The 20,038-nt window shown below is 38.4% G+C and overlaps 1 protein-coding gene across 1 annotated transcript in view; it reads right to left on the reverse strand.

Annotated features, from left to right (window-relative positions):
* LOC133653246 (plexin-A1-like) overlaps nt 1–19,816 on the reverse strand; it is a 159,500-nt gene extending 139,684 nt beyond the window's left edge. Inside the window, exon 1 of the mRNA XM_062052326.1 lies at nt 19,463–19,816. The gene's annotated coding sequence lies outside the window, so the exon portion shown is untranslated. The remainder of the gene's footprint in view (nt 1–19,462) is intronic.
* Between the last annotated feature and the right edge of the window lie 222 nt (nt 19,817–20,038).

The raw sequence follows: 20,038 nt of genomic DNA on the forward strand, positions 1-20,038 counted from the left end.
CCATGTAACACAGTGGTGAACATGCCCTTTCCCAACTACTTTGGCACGTGTTGCAGCCATGAAATTCTAAGTTTATTATTATTTGCAAAAAAAAAAATAAAGTTTATGAGTTTGAACATCAAATATGTTGTCTTTGTAGCATATTCAACTGAATATGGCTTGAAAATGATTTGCAAATCATTGTATTCCGTTTATATTTACATCTAACACAGTTTCCCAACTCATATGGAAACGGGGTTTGTAATACCGTCCAATTATTTTCAATCAAGAATATTTCAGTTGTTTTTATCCTTCTTTGTGTGGACATTGTTGATTGTCATGTCATGTTGGGATGTACATTGCGGACGCCGTCTTTGCTCCACAGTAAGTCTTTGCTGTCGTCCAGCATTCTGTTATTGCTTACTTTGTAGCCAGTTTAGTTTTAGTTTTGTTCTGCATAGCCTTCCCTAAGCTTCAATGCCTTTTCTTAGGGGCACTCACCTTTTGTTTATTTCTGGTTTAAGCATTAGACACCTTTTTACCTGCACTCTGCCTCCCGCTGTTTCCGACATCTACAAAGCAATTAGCTACCGGCTGCCACCTACTGATATGGAAGAGTATTACACGGTTACTCTGCCCAGCTCTAGACAGCACTGAGGCTCAACAACAACACATCATTTGCAGCAGGGGTCACCAACGCGGTGCCCGCGGGCACCAGGTAGCCCGTAAGGACCAGATGAGTAGCCCGCTGGCCTGTTCTAAAAATAGCTCAAATAGCAGCACTTACCAGTGAGCTGCCTCTATTTTTTAAATTGTATTTATTTACTAGCAAGCTGGTCTCGCTTTGCCCGACATTTTTAATTCTAAGAGAGACAAAACTCAAATAGAATTTGAAAATCCAAGAAAATATTTTAAAGACTTGGTCTTCACTTGTTTAAATAAATTCATTATTTTTTTTACTTTGCTTCTTATAACTTTCAGAAAGACAATTTTAGAGAAAAAATACAACCTTAAAAATGATTTTAGGATTTTTAAACACATATACCTTTTTACCTTTTAAATTCCTTCCTCTTCTCTCCTGACAATTTAAATCAATGTTCAAGTAAATTAATTTTTTTTATTGTAAAGAATATTAAATACATTTTAATTTAATTCTTCATTTTAGCTTCTGTTTTTTCGACGAAGAATATTTGTGAAATATTTCTTCAAACTTATTATGATTAAAATTTTTAAAAAATTATTCTGGCAAATCCAGAAAATCTGTAGAATCAAATTTAAATCTTATTTCAAAGTCTTTTGAATTTCTTTTAAAATTTTTGTTCTGAAAAATCTAGAAGAAATAATGATTTGTCTTTGTTAGAAATATAGCTTGGTCCAATTTGTTATATATTGTAAAACAATTGTAGATTGGATTTTAACCTATTTAAAACATGTCATCAAAATTCTAAAATTAATTTTAGTCAGGAAAAATTACTAATGATGTCCCATAAATTATTTTTTTTATTTTTTCAAAAAGATTCGAATTAGCAATTTTTTCTCTTCTATTTTTCGGTTGAATTTTGAATTTTAAAGAGTCGAAATTGAAGATAAACTATGTTTCAAAATGTAATCGTCATTTTTTTTCGTGTTTTCTCCTCTTTTAAACCGTTCAATTAAGTGTAAATATCATTAATTATTAATAATAACATAGAGTTAAAGGTAAATTGAGCAAATTGGCTATTTCTGGCAATTTATTGAAGTGTGTATCAAACTGGTAGCCCTTCGCATTAATCAGTACCCAAGAAGTAGCTCTTGCTTTCAAAAAGGTTGGTGACTCCTGATTTGCAGACTATAATTGCTGGTTTGCAAAAAATATTTTGAACCCAAATAGGTGAAATTAGATAATCTCCCACGGCACCACCAGACTGTATCTCACGGTACACTAGCCCTCTCTCAAACAGAACAAAGACAATTCCTCGCACAGTCATTGGATTGGTGTAATACAGGTGAGGCTCTCATGTTTCCTCTTGTAATAAACCCAAGACGAGGCACACAACACTTCTTGCATTGTATTCTGTGCTTCTTTTTGGCCGTAATCCAAAAATCAAACAACACACTTTAACGTCTCTGGAGGATTTGGTGATCTAATGAACAACTTCCTGAGACAACAAGTGTGTGTGTGTGTGTGTGTGTCCGTCATTGTGGGGACTCTACACTTTGTACACCAAAGTAAAGATGCTCGCTGGCACTATTTTTACTGCCGAGCCCTTCGTACCGCCATGCTTTTGAACATGTTTTTCGCCAGAATCGTTGGTGATCTAACAATGAACCCGAGCTCATCGTGAGTCACTCCACGCGGACATGCCCAACATCTAACCCCGGACATCAAAACACGAGGCGGTAGCCGAGGAAACGGCATGAAGGAGGAGAAGGGAGGCGGGAGACTCTCGCTATCTCCCCGCTGACAGCTCGCGGGGACGCTGCGAGGTAACAAATCAAACAAGGAAGTCGAAGCTCCAAAACATTTAAATGGAAGTGAGGCGCCGTCGCACAATGGTCCTCGTCTTATCTCCCCTCAAACACCTGCCATGTCGCCTGCTACTTATCCTCTGATTACAGCTGAGGCCATTTTGCTGCAATTCACCAAAAAGTGATTCCTGAAATAAATATATATTCTTGGGGCAGCTAAGACGGCGTGAGAGCGGGAGAGGGATGAAGCGAGGCAAGTGAAATAAGGTGAAGTTGTGAGGGGCAACGTGGCGTTCGAAGGTAGGAATAAATAAGTAGTCATGCGGCAAGGGGGAAAGTCCAAAAGAAGGGTTGGTTGTGACGTTTGGTCCGGTGTTGGTCGTACGTACTTCACACACATGGCTCTAGAATAACCGTTTCTCTTTAAAGACGATTGTATTCATTGGGTTCATTGGTGCAGAACCAACAACCTGGTCCTGAATGTCAACAAGACCGAGGAGATCATCGTTGACTTCAGGGAGCACCAGTCCAGCCACGCTCCACTCTACATCAAAGGCACAGCAGTGGAGATAGTAAGCAGCACCAAGTTCCTGGGGGTGCAGATAACTGACAATATAACCTGGTCCCTACACACCGGAGCTCCAGCGCATGCCCTTATTATAATACCTGAGATTTATATAGCGCTTTTCTAAGTACCCAAAGTCGCTTTACATGTTAAAAACCCATCATTCATTCACACCTGGTGGTGGTAAGCTACTTTCGCAGCCACAGCTGCCCTGGGGTAGACTGACGGAAGCGTGGCTGCCAATTTGCGCCTACGGCCCCTCCGACCACCACCACCTATCATTCATTCAACACTCATTCACCGGTGTGAGCGGCACCGGGGGCAAGGGTGAAGTGTTCTGCCCAAGGACACAACGGCATGGTAAGAGGCAGGGAGCGAACCTGCAGCCCTCAGGTTTCTGACACGGGCGCCCTACCCACTACGCCATGCCGCCCCATTAGTGATTCCCAGAGCCCAAAAAAAGTCTGCGGGCTATAGAGCGTTTTCTATTGGGGCTCCAGTACTCTGGAATGCCCTCCCGGTAAAAGTTAGAGATGCTACCTCAGTAGAAGCATTTAAGTCCCATCTTAAAACTCATTTGTATACTCTAGCTTTTAAATAGATCCCCCTTTTTTTAGACCAGTTGATCTGCCGTTTTCTTTTCTCCTTTGCCCCCTCGCCGGGTTATTCCGGTTCCGGTGACCATGGATGAGGTGCTGGCTGTCCAGAGTTGGGACCCGGGGTGGACCGCTCGCCTGTGCATCGGTTGGGCTACTGACCTGTCTCTGCTCAGGATGGTCTCCTGCTGGCCCCACTATGGACTGGACTCTCACTGTTATGTGGATCCACTAGGGACTGTACTTAGAGGGGGGGGTTACCCACATATGCGGTCCTCTCCAAGGTTTCTCATAGTCATTCACATCGACGTCCCTTGTGTGGGCTCTGTGCCGAGGATGTCGTTGTGGCTTGTGCAGCCCTTTGAGACTTTTGTGATTTAGGGCTATATAAATAAACATTGATTGATTGATTGATGCACTTTTTGCGTGGGATGAAAAGAGCACAGCTCCCTCCCCCCATTCTCAGCACATCCTACAGAGGCACTATAGAGAGCCTACTGACCAACAGCATCTCTGTCTGGACTGGAGCCTGCAGTGCCTCAGACTGGAAGTCTCTCCAGAGAGTGGTGAGGACGGCGGAAAAGATCATCAGGACTCCTCTTCCTCCTATCCAGGAGATCCCAAAAAAGCCGCTGCCTGACCAGGGCTCAGAAAATCTGCAAGGACTCTTCCCACCCCCACCAAGGACTGTTTTCACTGCTGGACTTCTAGAAAGAGGTTCCGCAGCCTCCGAAGCAGAACCTCCAGGTTCTGTAACAGCTTCTTCCCTCAGGCCGTAAGACTCTTGAACGCATCATAATTAAATTATCCCATCAACTCCCCCCCAAAATGGATTAACTCGCTGGAATAAAAAAAGACAATATAACATACATCCATAAACGTGGACGCATGTGAAAAAGTGCGATATATTAATCCGTACAGTAATCTATTTATTTATTTATTTATTTATATATATTTATATATATTTATTTATTTTATATGTATATTTATATATTATATATATATTTATTTATTTATATATGCACCTTATTGCTTTTTTATCCTGCACTACCATGAGCTAATGTAACGAAATTTCGTTCTTATCTGTGCTGTAAAGTTCAAATTTGAATGACAATAAAAAGGAAGTATAAGTCTAAGTCCACAGGAGGGTATCTAGTCGATACTACTATGATTATGTCGATATTTTTTCGTTTGTTTTTTTATTTGTACCATGTTTATAAACTCAGGAAATACGTCCCTGGACACATGAGGACTTTGAATATGACTAGAGATGTCCGATAATATCGGCCTGCCGATATTATCGGCCGATATATGCGTTAAAATGTAATATCGGAAATTATCGGTATGGTTTTTTTTATTATCGGTATCGTTTTTGGGGGGTTTTTTTGTTTTTTTTATTAAATCAACATAAAAAACACAAGATACACTTACAATTAGTGCACCAACCCAAAAAACCTCCCTCCCCCATTTACACTCATTCACACAAAAGGGTTGTTTCTTTCTGTTATTAATATTCTGCTTCCTACATTATATATCAATATATATCAATACAGTCTGCAAGGGATACAGTCCGTAAGCACACATGATTGTGCGTGCTGCTGCTCCACTAATAGTACTAACCTTTAACAGTTAATTTTACTCATTTTCATTCATTACTAGTTTCTATGTAACTGTTTTTATATTGTTGTACTTTCTTTTTTATTCAAGAAAATGTTTTTAATGTATTTATCTTATTTTACTCATTTTTTTAAAAAGTACCTTATCTTCACCATACCTGGTTGTCCAAATTAGGCATAATAATGTGTTAATTCCACGACTGCATATATCGGTTGATATCGGTATCGGTTGATATCGGTATCGGTAATTAAAGAGTTGGACAATATCGGAATATCGGATATCGGCAAAAAGCCATTATCGGACATCCCTAAATATGACCAATGTATGATCCTGTAACTACTTGGTATCAGGTTGATACCTAAATTTGTGGTATCATCCAAAACTAATGTAAAGCATCCAAACAACAGAAGAATAAGTGATTATTACATTTTAACAGAAGTGTAGATAGAACATGTTGAAAGAGAAAGTAAGCAGATATTAACAGTAAATGAACAAGTAGATTAATAATTCATTTTGTACCGCTTGTCCTTAATAATTTTGACGAAATAATAGAATGGAAAATGACACAATATGTTACTGCATACGTCAGCAGACTAAATTAGGAGTCTTTGTTTGCTTACTTACTACTAAAAGACAAGATGTCTAGTATGTTCACTATTTTATTTAAGGACTAACTTGCAATAATAAACATATGTTTAATATACCCTAAGATGTTTTGTTCAAATAAAGCCAATCATGCCATTTTTTGTGGTCCTCTTTATTTAGAAAAGTATCAAAGTATCAACATTTATTTTGGTACCGGTACCAAAATGTATCAAAATACCGGGCCGCCAGTTAAATAAATGGTAAATGGTAAATGGGTTAAGCCAAGTTCAATCAATTACTGCCATGCAAGGATAATAACAGTCTGAAATGTAGAGAGAAGTTCCTAAAACAAAACAAAACAAGCTACAGGCACAAGACAACAATGCATAATTAGAGTAGAGTAGATCGGTGAATGAATAAGAGATAATTAGAGCAGGGAAGGTTAAGAGCAGTAAGTGAGCAGGTTTGTCCATGCTTGTTTTAGGAAGTTGTTTCAAAGAAGAAATCTTCAAAACAACAAAACTTCTTCAATTAATCCAAATACACTTCACCTTCCTGCCACCCCCTGCTGAGAGCAGCCTCTTCAAATGCTTTGTCTTCCGTTGAAAGGCAATAAACACGTTTTTGTGCTTTGCTGCTCGCACGCTTTGCTGCTCAGTCGATGTCTATTCTTGGACGCTACGAGGTCTAATAATCAGACATAGTGGAGCCAAGTCCGAGTCGGCACATTACATTCAAATCACCTGTTAGAACATGGGTGTCAAACTGGGGGTTTATCAGTTGGTGGTAGCGGGGGGGTGGTGTTTTGTAGCGTCCCGAAAGAGTTAGTGCTGCAAAGGGTTCTGGGTATTTGTTCTGTTGTGTTTATGTTGTGTTACGGTGCGGATGTTCTCCCGAAATGTGTTTGTCATTCTTGTTTGGTGTGGGTTCACAGTGTGACGTATGTTTCTAACAGTGTTAAAGTTGTTTATACGACACCCTCAGTGTAACCTGTATCGCTGTTGATCAAGTATGCGTTGCATTCACATGTGTCTGTGCTTGCAGAAGCTGCACATATTTTGTGACTGGGTCAGCATTTGGTTAGAATGGATGAAAAGCGGACGTGACGACAGCTCGTAGAGGACGTTAAAGGCCTTTAAGGCACGCCCCCAAGACTGTGGTCCGGGTGGACTACGAGATATAATGACTGATAATGAAGGTTGCCTCAGCTCAAAGCCTGAGCCCCGACATTAGTGAACTAGCATCCAAGAAAAGATGGCAGGTATCTGGCTTGGGCACATCAGATTAGATCAGTGTGTTGCAAACTGAGCAGTTTAAAGTCCTGAATGGTTGTTTTATTCATTGTTATTTTATTTTCAAATGTATTAGCCTGTGGAAAAAGTTAATGTTGATATTTACCTCAGAAGGCTGAAAATAGAAAAGAGGCAGTCAATTTGTATTTAAATTGTATTTGATATGTCATTGATATTTTTTAATTATTATTATTATAATTTGAAACTCGATTTTGCATGTCACTATAAAGTTATATAAGCCTTGTTTGTTCAATATTCAATGCAAAACTTGTTTGGGTCCCTATTAAAAGGTTCATTTGTTCAACCTTGGCCCGCGGCTTTGTTCAGTTTTACATTTTGGCCCACTTTGTATTTGAGTTTGACACCCCTGTGTTAGAATAATTATGTGTAAGTTATCAAACAACTCTTATGCTTAAAGGCCGTTGCTATAGTTATTATCAATTGTGCTGAAGTTGTACTTTTCTATCTGTGCAAAGGGACAACTTGCAAATCCAGGATCGCGAGTCGTCTCGTATCGGTGTTTGTGTCCAGAACATCGAGTACAGCGACACAGACAAAGCAGAGAGAGGGCGATATCACGAGTGTCAGCACATTTGCATTTCTGAATAATCATATATTGTGTCCAACTGCTGAAATTAACCCCCCTTCCTTCAGAAGCAGCCTCAGTGATGTAACCAGGGACCTCCCAAATAAATAGAGGAGCACGTGGGTCTGGACCTTAGAGCGTAGGTGGGTTCTGTAACTAAGAGTACATTCCAAAACGTCTCTCCTCATTGAGCCAAATTGAACTCTGTCTCTGCATGATTCCTTGCTTCTTGCCTGTTTAATAGATGTCATCAGTGTTTGAAGCTGACATCACCAAAGACCAAAACATGTCTGTGGACTCTGTGAAGCGTCGGACGGGTTTGGACCCACTAGGGTCAACACCAAAGAGCAACATGGTAATGCGATGTTCTTCAACCCTTTTTTGGCCTTAGACAAGGTTTTCGGTCTTTAATATTACCCTATTTTCCAGGTTATAAGGCACACTGCAAATGAATGGTCTGTTTTTTTAACTTTTTTCATATATAAGGTGCACCGGAATGCAGCTGAAATAGGCTCCGGCACCCCCCGCGACCCCAAAAAGGGACAAGCGGTAGAAAATGGACGGATGGAAGGTGCACCGGATTTTTTATATATATATATATATATATATATATATATATATATATATATATATATATATATATATATATATATATATATATATATATATATATATATATATATATATTTTTTTTTTTTTTTTTTTTTTGTCCTGTCCAGCTTCTCAGGCAAATCATATCGTAGATGTATGATTTGCCTGAGAAGCTGGACAGGACAAAAAAAAAAATAAATAAATAAATATATATATATATATATATATATATATATATATATATATATATATATATATATATATATATATATATATATATATATATATATATATATATATATATATATATATATATATATTTATTTATTTTTTAAAATTTTATTTATTTTTTTAATAACACGTTCAAATGGATCAGTAATATTAAGCATGATACTGCATGATACTGATACAAGTAAGAAGTAAACTCTAATATATTGCTGTTAACTGGTTCTGGGCCTGGCCGTGGTAAAATAATTTCCGCAAAGTCGGAATTAATGATAAATTAAATAGTTTATGAGCATTTACCACTTTCTAAATAGGGTTTTTTGTAAAGTAAATCTGTACAGCCGATATGGGCATCTACATCTACTATATGATTTGCCTGAGAAGCTGGACAGGACAAAAAATAAATAAATAAATAAATATATATATATATATATATATATATATATATATATATATATATATATATATATATATATATATATATATATATTTATTTTTTTATTTTACCACGGCCAGGCCCAGAACCAGTTAACAGCAATATATTAGAGTTTACTTCTTACTTGTATCAGTATCATGCAGTATCATGCTTAATATTACTGATCCATTTGAATGTGTTATTCATTGAGTTTATTGCATTTTATTTTTTAATATCAAATGATATGAAGTCAGTGAAAAAATGTTTAAAGTTCATATAAAGATCAATTTTAAATTGATGCACTTCTGTTGCAGGCTAAAAAAACAATGTTAATAAATATATATATTTTGTAGGTTGATCTATATTTCTTAATTTTTTCTTTATTTAATATTAACAAGGATTCAGTGTTATGCAATGATGTACTTATAACAATTTTATAGACAAATGACTATTCATAGGAGGAGAGTGAGGGGGACAATGTGTTTTCTTTTTCTTAGTGGGGCGTAGTAGAGAATAATTCAAAAGCGTTGTAATGAAAGTAAGTCATCTTGACAAAGTAGAAGCTTTAAATAACTAAAAAGACACATGAGCTTCTACCCTTTTGTAGCGTCTCAGCAGAGACAAGACATTGTTACAACGTTGATTAGACATACATGTGCTTTAAAACTGACTTTTAAAACAACCTTGCAAAATAGTTTGTAAATTGAGACAACGTTGTTGGTCGGGAAATGACCAAAGTTCAATGGTCCAATCAACGTCACAAGCTGACGTAGAATAAACGTAGTCAAAAAGCATGTTGTTTAATCGAATTTGTATTGTAGAATATTGGTTGGGAAAAGACCAAAATTCAATGGTCAAATCGACGTCAGAACCCAACATTGATTAAACGTCGTCAAAAAGCATGTTGTTTCAACGTTATATTTGTGTTGTAGAATATTGTTTGGGAAATGACCAAATTTCAATGGTCAAATTAACGTCAGAACCCAACATTGAATAAACGTCGTCAAAAAGCATGTTGTTTCAACGTTGTATTTGTGTTGTAGAATATTGGTTTGGAAATGACCAAAATTCAACGGTCAAATCGACGCAGGAACCCAACATTGATTAAACGTCATAAAAAGCATGTTGTTTCAACGTTGTATTTCTGTTGTAGATTATTGGTTTGGAAATTACCAAATTTCAATGGTTAAATTGACGTCAGAACCCAACATTGATTAAACGTCGTCAAAAAGCATGTTGTTTCAAAGTTGTATTTGTGTTGTGGAATATTGTTTGGGAAATGACCAAAATTCAATATTCAGATCAACGTCAGAACCCAACATTGATTAAACGTCATCAAAAAGCATGTTGTTTCAACGTTGTATTTGTGTTGTAGAATATTGGTTTGGAAATTACCAAAATTCAACAGTCAAATCAACGCAGAAACCCAACATTGAATAAACGTCGTCAAAAAGCATGTTGTTTCAACGTTGTTATTGTGTTGTAGAATATTGGTTGGGAAATGACCAAAATTCAATATTCAGATCAACATCAGAACCCAACATTGATTAAACGTCGTCAAAAAGCATGTTGTCTCAATGTTGTATTTGTGTTGTAGAATATTGGTTTGGAAATTACCAAAATTCAACGGTCAAATCAACGCAGAAACCCAACATTGAATAAACGTCGTCAAAAAGCATGTTGTCTCAATGTTGTATTTGTGTTGTAGAATATTGGTTGGGAAATGACCAAAATTCAATATTCAGATCAACATCAGAACCCAACATTGATTAAACGTCGTCAAAAAGCATGTTGTCTCAATGTTGTATTTGTGTTGTAGAATACTGGTTTGGAAATTACCAACATTCAACAGTCAAATCGACGCAGTAACCCAACATTTATTAAACGTCGTCAAAAAGCATGTTGTCTCAATGTTGTATTTGTGTTGTAGAATATTGTTTGGGAAATGACCAAAATTCAACAGTCAAATTAACATCAGAACCCAACATTGATTAAACGTCGTCAAAAAGCATGTTGTTTCAACGTTGTATTTGTGTTGTAGAATATTGTTTGGAAAATGACCAAAATTCAAAGGTCAAATCGACATCTGAACCCAACATTGATTAAACGTCGTCAAAAAGCATGTTTTTTCAACGTTGCATTTGTGTTGTAGAATATTGGTTTGGAAAAGACCAAAATTCAGTGGTTAAAATGACGTCAGAATCCAACATTGATTAAATGTCGTCAAAAAGCATGTTGTTTCAATGTTGTATTTGTGTTGAAGAATATTGGTTGGGAAATGACCAAAATTTCAATGGTAAAATTAACATCAGAACCCAACATTGATTAAACGTCATCAAGAATCATGTTGTCTCAACGTTGTATTTGTGTTGTAGAATATTGGTTTGGAAATGACCACAATTCAACAGTCAAATCGACGCAGTAACCCAACATTTATTAAACGTCAAAAAGCATGTTGTTTCAACGTTGTATTTGTGTTGTAGAATATTGTTTGGAAATGACCAAAATTCAACGGTCAAATCGACGCAGGAACCCAACATTGATTAAACGTCGTCAAAAAGCATGTTGTTTCAACGTTGTATTTGTGTTGTAGAATATTGTTTAGGTAATGACCACAATTCAATGGTCAAATCAATGTCAGAACCCAACATTGCTTACATGACGTCAAAAAGCATGTTGTTTCAACGTTGTATTTGTGTTGTAGAATATTGTTTCGGAAATGACCAAAATTCAACGGTCAAATCGACGTCAGAACCCAATTTTTTTCAACGTTATGTTTGAGTTGCTCAACGTCAGGACCTAATTCAACAAGTTCTTGTGTCTTGTCTCTGCTGGGTTACATCTATGATGTAATGTCCTGGCTCCCATTGCTGTGACAACCTGGAGAAAGCCGGAACATACTTTTTCGGTGGATTTACTTATTCACTTTCTGTTCAGTTGAAACAAACTCCAGTTCGATGGCCGGTGCGGTTTAATTGGTCTCGTGTGAAGGCAATCATCCGAACCTCGGTGCAGCCGAAGGAAACAAGTTCCAGCTCAGATTCAGCGCGGCACCAACAAGTGTGAGGACCGCGTGACACGTGCAGTAAGAGCTTTCCATCTGAAGGATGTGACGCACCGATCATAATGAACGCCAGTGCAAAGTGACTGTGAATGTAACGCAAATTGAATCAGGCATTCCAATTTTAACCTCGTGACTCCCACCACGGCGGCGAGCCTCGATGTTGAAGACCCCCTGACAGAATAACACCCCCAACCCCCCTCCGTCCCCATCTGTCAGTCATTTTGTTATCTTTCTTCCAGTTATCCTCCTGTCGCTCTTTCCCTCATTTTGTATGACCCCCCCCACCCATAGAGAACACAAAGAAAGTGCTTCTTAATAGAACTGATCCACTCAAACACAAAGCAATGCTGCCCTCTGCTGGACATTAATATGTGTCTATAGACTTTCAGCAGCTAGGACTGGGGTTAAAGTTAATTAAAGTACCAATGATAGTCACACACACACACTAGGTGTGGCGACATTATTCTCTGCATTTGACCCATCACCCTTGATCACCCCCTGGGACGTGAGGGGAGCAGTGAGCAGCAGCGGTGGCCGCGCCCGGGAATCATTTCTGTTGATTTAACCCCCAATTCCAACCCTTGATGCTGAGTGCCAAGCAGGGAGGTAATGGCTCCCATTTTTATAGTCTTTGGTATGACACGGACGGGGTTTGAACTCACAACCTACTCACTCTAACCACTAGGTTAGTGAGTTCGGACGTCTACAAATCCAGGTGTAAAGCTTTTTTTGGGGGGTAACAACAATACAATGAGTAAAGAATAAAGATTAACACCTACAAACCCCGTTTCCATATGAGTTGGGGAATGGTGTTAGATGTAAATATAAACGGAATACAATTATTTGCAAATAATTTTCAAGCCATATTCAATTGAATATGCTACAAAGACAACATATTTGATTATTTTTTTTGCAAATAATCATTAACTTTAGTTGGGAAAGGTGGCAATAAATACTGATAAAGTTGAGGAATGCTCATCAAACACTTATTTGGAACATCCCACAGGTGAACGGGCAAATTGGGAACAGGTGGGCGCCATGATTGGGTATAAAAGTAGATTCCATGAAATGCTCAGTCATTCACAAACAAGGATGGGGCGAGGGTCACCACTTTGTCAACAAATGCGTGAGCAAATTGTTGAACAGTTTAAGAAAAACCTTTCTCAAGCAGCTATTGCAAGGAATTTAGGGATTTCACCATCTACGCTCCGTAATATCATCAAAGGGTTCAGAGAATCTGGAGAAATCACTGCACGTAAGCAGCTAAGCCCGTGACCTTCCATCCCTCAGGCTGTACTGCATCAACAAGCCACATCAGTGTGTAAAGGATATCACCACATGGGCTCAGGAACACTTCAGAAACCCACTGTCAGTAACTACAGTTGGTCGCTACATCTGTAAGTGCAAGTTAAAACTCTCCAATGCAAGGCGAAAACAGTTTATCAACAACACCCAGAAACGCCGTCGGCTTCGCTGGGCCTGAGCTCATCTAAGATGGACTGATACAAAGTGGAAAAGTGTTCTGTGGTCTGACGAGTCCACATTTCAAATTGTTTTTGGAAACTGTGGACGTCGTGTCCTCCGGACAAAATAGGAAAAGAACCATCTGGATTGTTATAGGCGCAAAGTGTAAAAGGCAGCATGTGTGATGGTATGGGGGTGTATTAGTGGCCAAGACATGGGTAACTTACACATCTGTGAAGGCACCATTAATGCTGAAAGGTACATACAGCTTTTGGAGCAACATATGTTGCCATCCAAGCAACGTTACCATGGACGCCCCTGCTTATTTCAGCAAAACAATGCCAAGCCACGTGTTACATCAACGTGGCTTCATAGTAAAAGAGTGCGGGTACTAGACTGGCCTGCCTGTAGTCCAGACATTGAAAATGTGTGGCACCTAAAATAGCAGAAGGGAGACCCCCGGACTGTTGAACAACTTAAGCTGTACATCAAGCAAGAATGGGAAAGAATTCCACTTCAAAAATGTGTCTCCTCAGTTCCCAAACCTTTACTGAGTGTTGTTAAAAGGAAAGGCCATGTAACACAGTGGTGAACATGCCCTTTCCCAACTACTTTGGCACGTGTTGCAGCCATGAACTTCTAAGTTTATTATTATTTGCAAAAAAAATAAATAAAGTTTATGAGTTTGAACATCAAATATGTTGTCTTTGTAGTGCATTCAACTGAATATGGCTTGAAAAGGATTTGCAAATCATTGTATAGCAATACTGTTGCAGCACAGCTCCACCTGCTGGATTTAGTGGACCACTGGCCCCAATACAAGCAGACTGCAATAGGAGCAACAGCACCAAATAGGTATCTAGTTTGCCCATACTCCACCCCTCGAAAGTTTAGTGGAAATTAAGTATGTTTATGCGCATACTGCAGCTAACAAATTAGCATATGTACCTGCATACAAGGCGACTTTTGCTCGTTAAAAAGCCACGAATGGGGTAAAAAGTGCTTTTGTCCAATTAATCACAGGGCTTTTGGTTAATTACCACTAAATATGATTATTTTAACCAATAGTCATGGTGTTTCATTCTGTATGAGCAATGTCGGCTTCAAACACTGATGACAACTATTAAACAGGCAAGAAGCAAGGAATCATGCAGAGACAGAGTTCAATTTGGCTCAATGAGGAGAGACGTTTGGGGCTGCACACTCAGTTACAGTCTCCCACCTACGCTCTAAGGTCCAGACCCACGTGCTCCTCTATTTATTTGGAAGGTCCCCGGTTACATCACTGAGGCTGCTTCTAAAAGACAAAAAACACTTTACATTTTAAGTGTTTATATATATATATATATATATATATATATATATATATATATATATATATATATATATATATATATATATATATATATATATATATATATATATATATATATATATATATATATATATATATATATATATATATATATATGTATATATGTATATATATATATATATATATATATATATATATATATATATATATATATATATATATATATATATATGTATATATATATATATATATATATATATATATATATATATATATATATATATATATATATGTATATATATATATATATATATATATATATATATATATATATATTGTCATTTGTAAGTGTGATTTAAACAAGAATAGCTAAATAAATAAATCTATATATATATTTTTTAAAAATGGGTATTTCTGTCTGTCATTCCGTCGTACATTTTTTTCCCTTTTACAGAAGGTTTTTTGTAGAGAATAAATGATGAAAAAAAACACTTAATTGAATGGTTTAAAAGAGGAGAAAACCCGAAAAAAATGAAAATTAAATTTTGAAACCTAGTTTATCTTCAATTTCGGCTATTTAAAATTAAAAATTCAACCGAAAAAAAGAAGAGAAAAACTAGCTAATTCGAATCTTTTTGAAAAAATTAAAAAAATAATTTATGGAACATCATTAGTAATTTGTCCTTATTAAGATTGATTTTAGAATTTTGATGACATGTTTTAAATAGGTTAAAATCCAATCTGCACTTTGTTAGAATATATAACAAATTGGACCAAGCTATATTTCTAACAAAGACAAGTCATTATTTCATCTAGATTTTCCAGAACAAAAATGTTAAAAATAAATTTAAAAGACTTTGAAATAAGATTTAAATTTGATTCTACAGATTTTCTAGATTTGCCAGAATAATTTTTTTGAATTTTAATCATAATAAGTTTGAAGAAATATTTCACAAATATTCTTCGTCGAAAAAACAGAAGCTAAAATGAAGAATTAAATTAAAATGTATGTATTATTCTTTACAATAAAATAAAACATTTACTTGAACATTGATTTAAATTGTCAGGAAAGAAGAGGAAGGAATTTAACAGGCAAAAGGTATATGTGTTTAAAAATCATTTTTAAGGTTGTATTTTTTCTCTAAAATTGTCTTTCTGAAAGTTATAAGAAGCAAAGTAAGAAAATAAATGAATTTATTTAAACAAGTGAAGACCAAGTCTTTAAAATATTTTCTTGGATTTTTCAAATTCTATTTGAGTTTTGTCTCTCTTAGAATTAAGAATGTCGAGCAAAGCGAGACCAGCTTGCTAGTTGTGGGGAGGCGGGGCCGGCGGACCCACGGCGCCCGCTCCAAGATGGCGGCGAGGAGGCGTGGACAAGCGAGCGGCAAGGCGGGGCATCAGCATAAGGTGCGTGGAGCGCGTAGCTGTGGACAGTGCAATCACCCTCTCGGACCGTATAAAAGGGCGAGAGACGTGAACATCGAGGGAGGAGACGGAGAAAGACGGCGGACGGGAGGAAACCATCCTCTGCTACTACGCAAACGACGGCGACGTGCTGCTGAAACGCAGACGGCGAACGGGAGGAAACCATTCGTGTGCTCACGTGAGAAAAAAGACAGCTGATGAAAAGCACGCAAAAGACTGATTGAAATAATAAAGAAGTCTAAACCGTCTCACGACAATGTCTTCCCTGGGTGGTCCTGAGAACCCGCAGTAAATAGTAAATAAATAAAATTTAAAAAATAGAGGCAGCTCACTGGTAAGTGCTGCTATTTGAGCTATTTTTAGAACAGGCCAGCGGGCTACTCATCTAGTCCTTACGGGCGACCTGGTGCCTGCGGGCACCGCGTTGGTGAGTCCTGGGTTAGAGTGTCCGCCCTGAGATCGGTAAGTTGTGAGTTCAAACCCCGGCCGAGTCATACCAAAGACTATACAATTGGGACCCATTACCTCCCTACTTGGAGTTGGAATTGGGGGTTAAATCACCAAAAATGATTCCCGGGCAGCGGCCACCCCTGCTGCTCACTGCTCCCCTCACCTCCCAGGGGGTGAACAAGGGGATGGGTCGAATGCAGAGGACAAACTTCACCACACCTAGTGTGTGTGTGACAATCATTGGTACTTTAAAGGCCTACTGAAAGCCACTACTAGCGACCACGCAGTCTGATAGTTTATATATCAATGATGACATCTTAACATTGCAACACATGCCAATACGGCCGGGTTAACTTATAAAGTGCAATTTTAAATTTCCCGCTAAACTTCCGGTTGAAAACGTCTATGTATGATGACGTATGCGCGTGACGTCAATCGTTGAACCAGAAGTATTGGTACCCCATTGAATCCAATACAAAAAAGCTCTGTTTTCATCGCAAAATTCCACAGTATTCTGGACATCTGTGTTGGTGAATCTTTTGCAATTTGTTTAATGAACAATGGAGACTGCAAAGAAGAAAGCTGTAGGTGGGATCGGTGTATTAGGGGCTGGCTGCAGCAACACAACCAGGAGGACTTTGACTTGGATAGCAGACGCGCTAGCCGACGCTAGCCGCCGACCGCACGGATGATCGGGTGAAGTCCTTCATCCTTCCGTCGATCGCTGGAACGCAGGTGAGCACGGGTGTTGATGAGCAGATGAGGGCTGGCGTAGGTGGAGCGCTAATGTTTTTATCATAGCTCTGTGAGGTCCCGTTGCTAAGTTAGCTTCAATGGCGTAGTTAGCAACAGCATAGTTAAGCTTCGCCAGCTGGGAATTATTAACCGTGTAGTTACATGTCCATGGTTTAATAGTATTGTTGATCTTCTGTCTATCCTTCCAGTCAGGGATTTATTTATTTAGTTTCTATCTGCATTTGAGCCCGATGCTATCACGTTAGCTCCGTAGCCAAAGAGCTTCGCCGATCGTGGAGATAAAATTCACCGTGAATGTCCATTTGGCGTTCTCGACTCTCATTTTCAAGAGGATATAGTATCCGAGGTGGTTTAAAATACAAATCCGTGATCCACAATAGAAAAAGGAGAAAGTGTGGAATCCAATGAGCCAGCTTGTACCTAAGTTACGGTCAGAGCGAAAAAAGATATGTCTTGAACTGCACTCTCACGTTCCTCATCCACGAATCTTTCATCCTGGCTCAAATTAATGGGGTAATCGTCGCTTTCTCGGTCCGAATCTCTCTCGCTGCATTGTAAACAATGGGGAAATGTGAGGAGTCCTTCCTCCTGTGACGTCACGCTACTTCCGGTACAGGCAAGGCTTTTTTTTAATCAGCGACCAAAAGTTGCGAACTTTATCGTCGATGTTCTATACTAAATCCTTTCAGCAAAAATATGGCAATATCGCGAAATGATCAAGTATGACACATAGAATGGATCTGCTATCCCCGTTTGAATAAAAAAATGTCATTTCAGTAGGCCTTTAACTTTAACTTATATTTTTATGAAAACTAAATAAAAAATAAAATAAAAAATAAAATGATCATGATTTATGTTAGGCCAGCAGAGAAGCTCTGGCTGGTCCTGACGGCCCACCACTGAGTTGAGATCAAGTCTTCATGCCAGGAACCGTCCCGTGCCAGTCTTTAGAAAATGATTTGCCACCCGAAGCCTTTCCGAGTCCGAGAATACTGCAATCAGTCACACTATGAGTGTTTACGCTGCTAAAGATCTCATTTAAAGACATCATCTATCTTCATTTTGATCACCTGCGCCCCTCAGGCTCCCTCCCCCCCCCGTAAAGCCTGAGCACGCCCAGGCAGCCGAGTGACCATGCTGCTATTTGGGAGACCTGGGGAGACAGATGGGGGAGAGGAACGCGGGAAGAGCCGGCAGCTGAGCTGGCAGTGGCACACCTCACAGAAATGTCCATGCACCCAGGCCTTCTTGTCTCCATCAAGGCTGGCAGCGCCGCGTCCCTTTCCTCTTGCCAAAGTGCGAGCTGAGAGAATATTGCAACATCTGCTGGATAGGCGGCAATATACAGTCGCGATCAAAAGTGTACGTACACGTGTAAAGAACATCATGTCATGGCTGTCTTGAGTTTCTAATCCATACTTGCCAACCCTCCCGTTTTTAGCGGGAGAATCCCGGTATTCAGCGCCTCTCCCGACAACCTCCCGGCAGAGATTTTCTCCCGACAAACTCCCGGTATTCAGCCGGAGCTGGAGGCCACGCCCCCTCCAGCTCAATGCGGACCCGAGACTGAGTGGGGACAGCCTGTTCTCACGTCCGCTTTCCCACAATATAAACAGCTTGCCTAACGAATTCAAACGAATGGAAACAAGAATTTAATTTCATCCAGGACAGTTCGAAGGGGAAGGTGTATGTTGCCTGTAAATATGTAGAACAGACTTCTCCATTGAACACGGTGGCCGAAATGATATACTCATCATGAACGGAGAAGTTAAACAGGACAATACTGCCATCTAATGGATAGCCACCGGAACACTGAAATTCAAGTATTTTTTTTATGTAAATAAAATAAATATATATATATATATATATATATATATATATATATATATATATATATATATATATATATATATATATATATATATTGTGACAGTTTGACCCCACACTGTCACTGTTTGACCTTTGGACTTCCTCACAAACCGTGCACATTTGTTGGGAAGCTCAACATGGACAAACTACAAACATTCAATCTTGTTAGCTAGTGAAAAGCATGTGCTCAACAAACAAATTGTTACCTGTCACCCACCATGGCTCTGAACAGTTGACTAAAAGAGTCAGGGTGGGGTTGAGGGCTTTATATAGGTGAACACACCTGCATTCACTAATTAGGCCAAATTTGGGTCAAACCATGATTATCAAAAGCTGGGTATTACAGAAGGACACTGGACATTTGAAAGTTGTGTTGTCTAAAGCCTGAATATACTGTGTACAAAAATGACTGCTCTACACATGCAAAAGTACTATGTGAATACTTTTTAGACATGTGATGGTTATTTATGGTGTAATTTGCAAAATAACTGTTTTCTTAATTCCCCCTGTCAAATTGGTCCCAGCTAGTGGGCGGAGCTATGGGCTATTTAAGTTGGAAAATGCCGTTTTTCTGACAGTCTGCTGTTGGGGAGGTTCTCTGTCCTGAGCAGGAGTTTCGGTCTCCATGCATCATCTACTGAGGTGATTATTTTGATGATGAGATGTTGTGTTGTAACCGGTTAAATTAGTTTTGTTGATTGCTAATAGATTTTGCTAAATCTGTTTTGATTATTTAATTCTTTACTTTGACATATTTGATTATTGACCTTTGATTATGAATACATGTATTTTG

The sequence above is a fragment of the Entelurus aequoreus genome, linkage group LG07 (genome assembly GCF_033978785.1).
Source record: "Entelurus aequoreus isolate RoL-2023_Sb linkage group LG07, RoL_Eaeq_v1.1, whole genome shotgun sequence".
NCBI lineage: Eukaryota > Metazoa > Chordata > Actinopteri > Syngnathiformes > Syngnathidae > Entelurus > Entelurus aequoreus.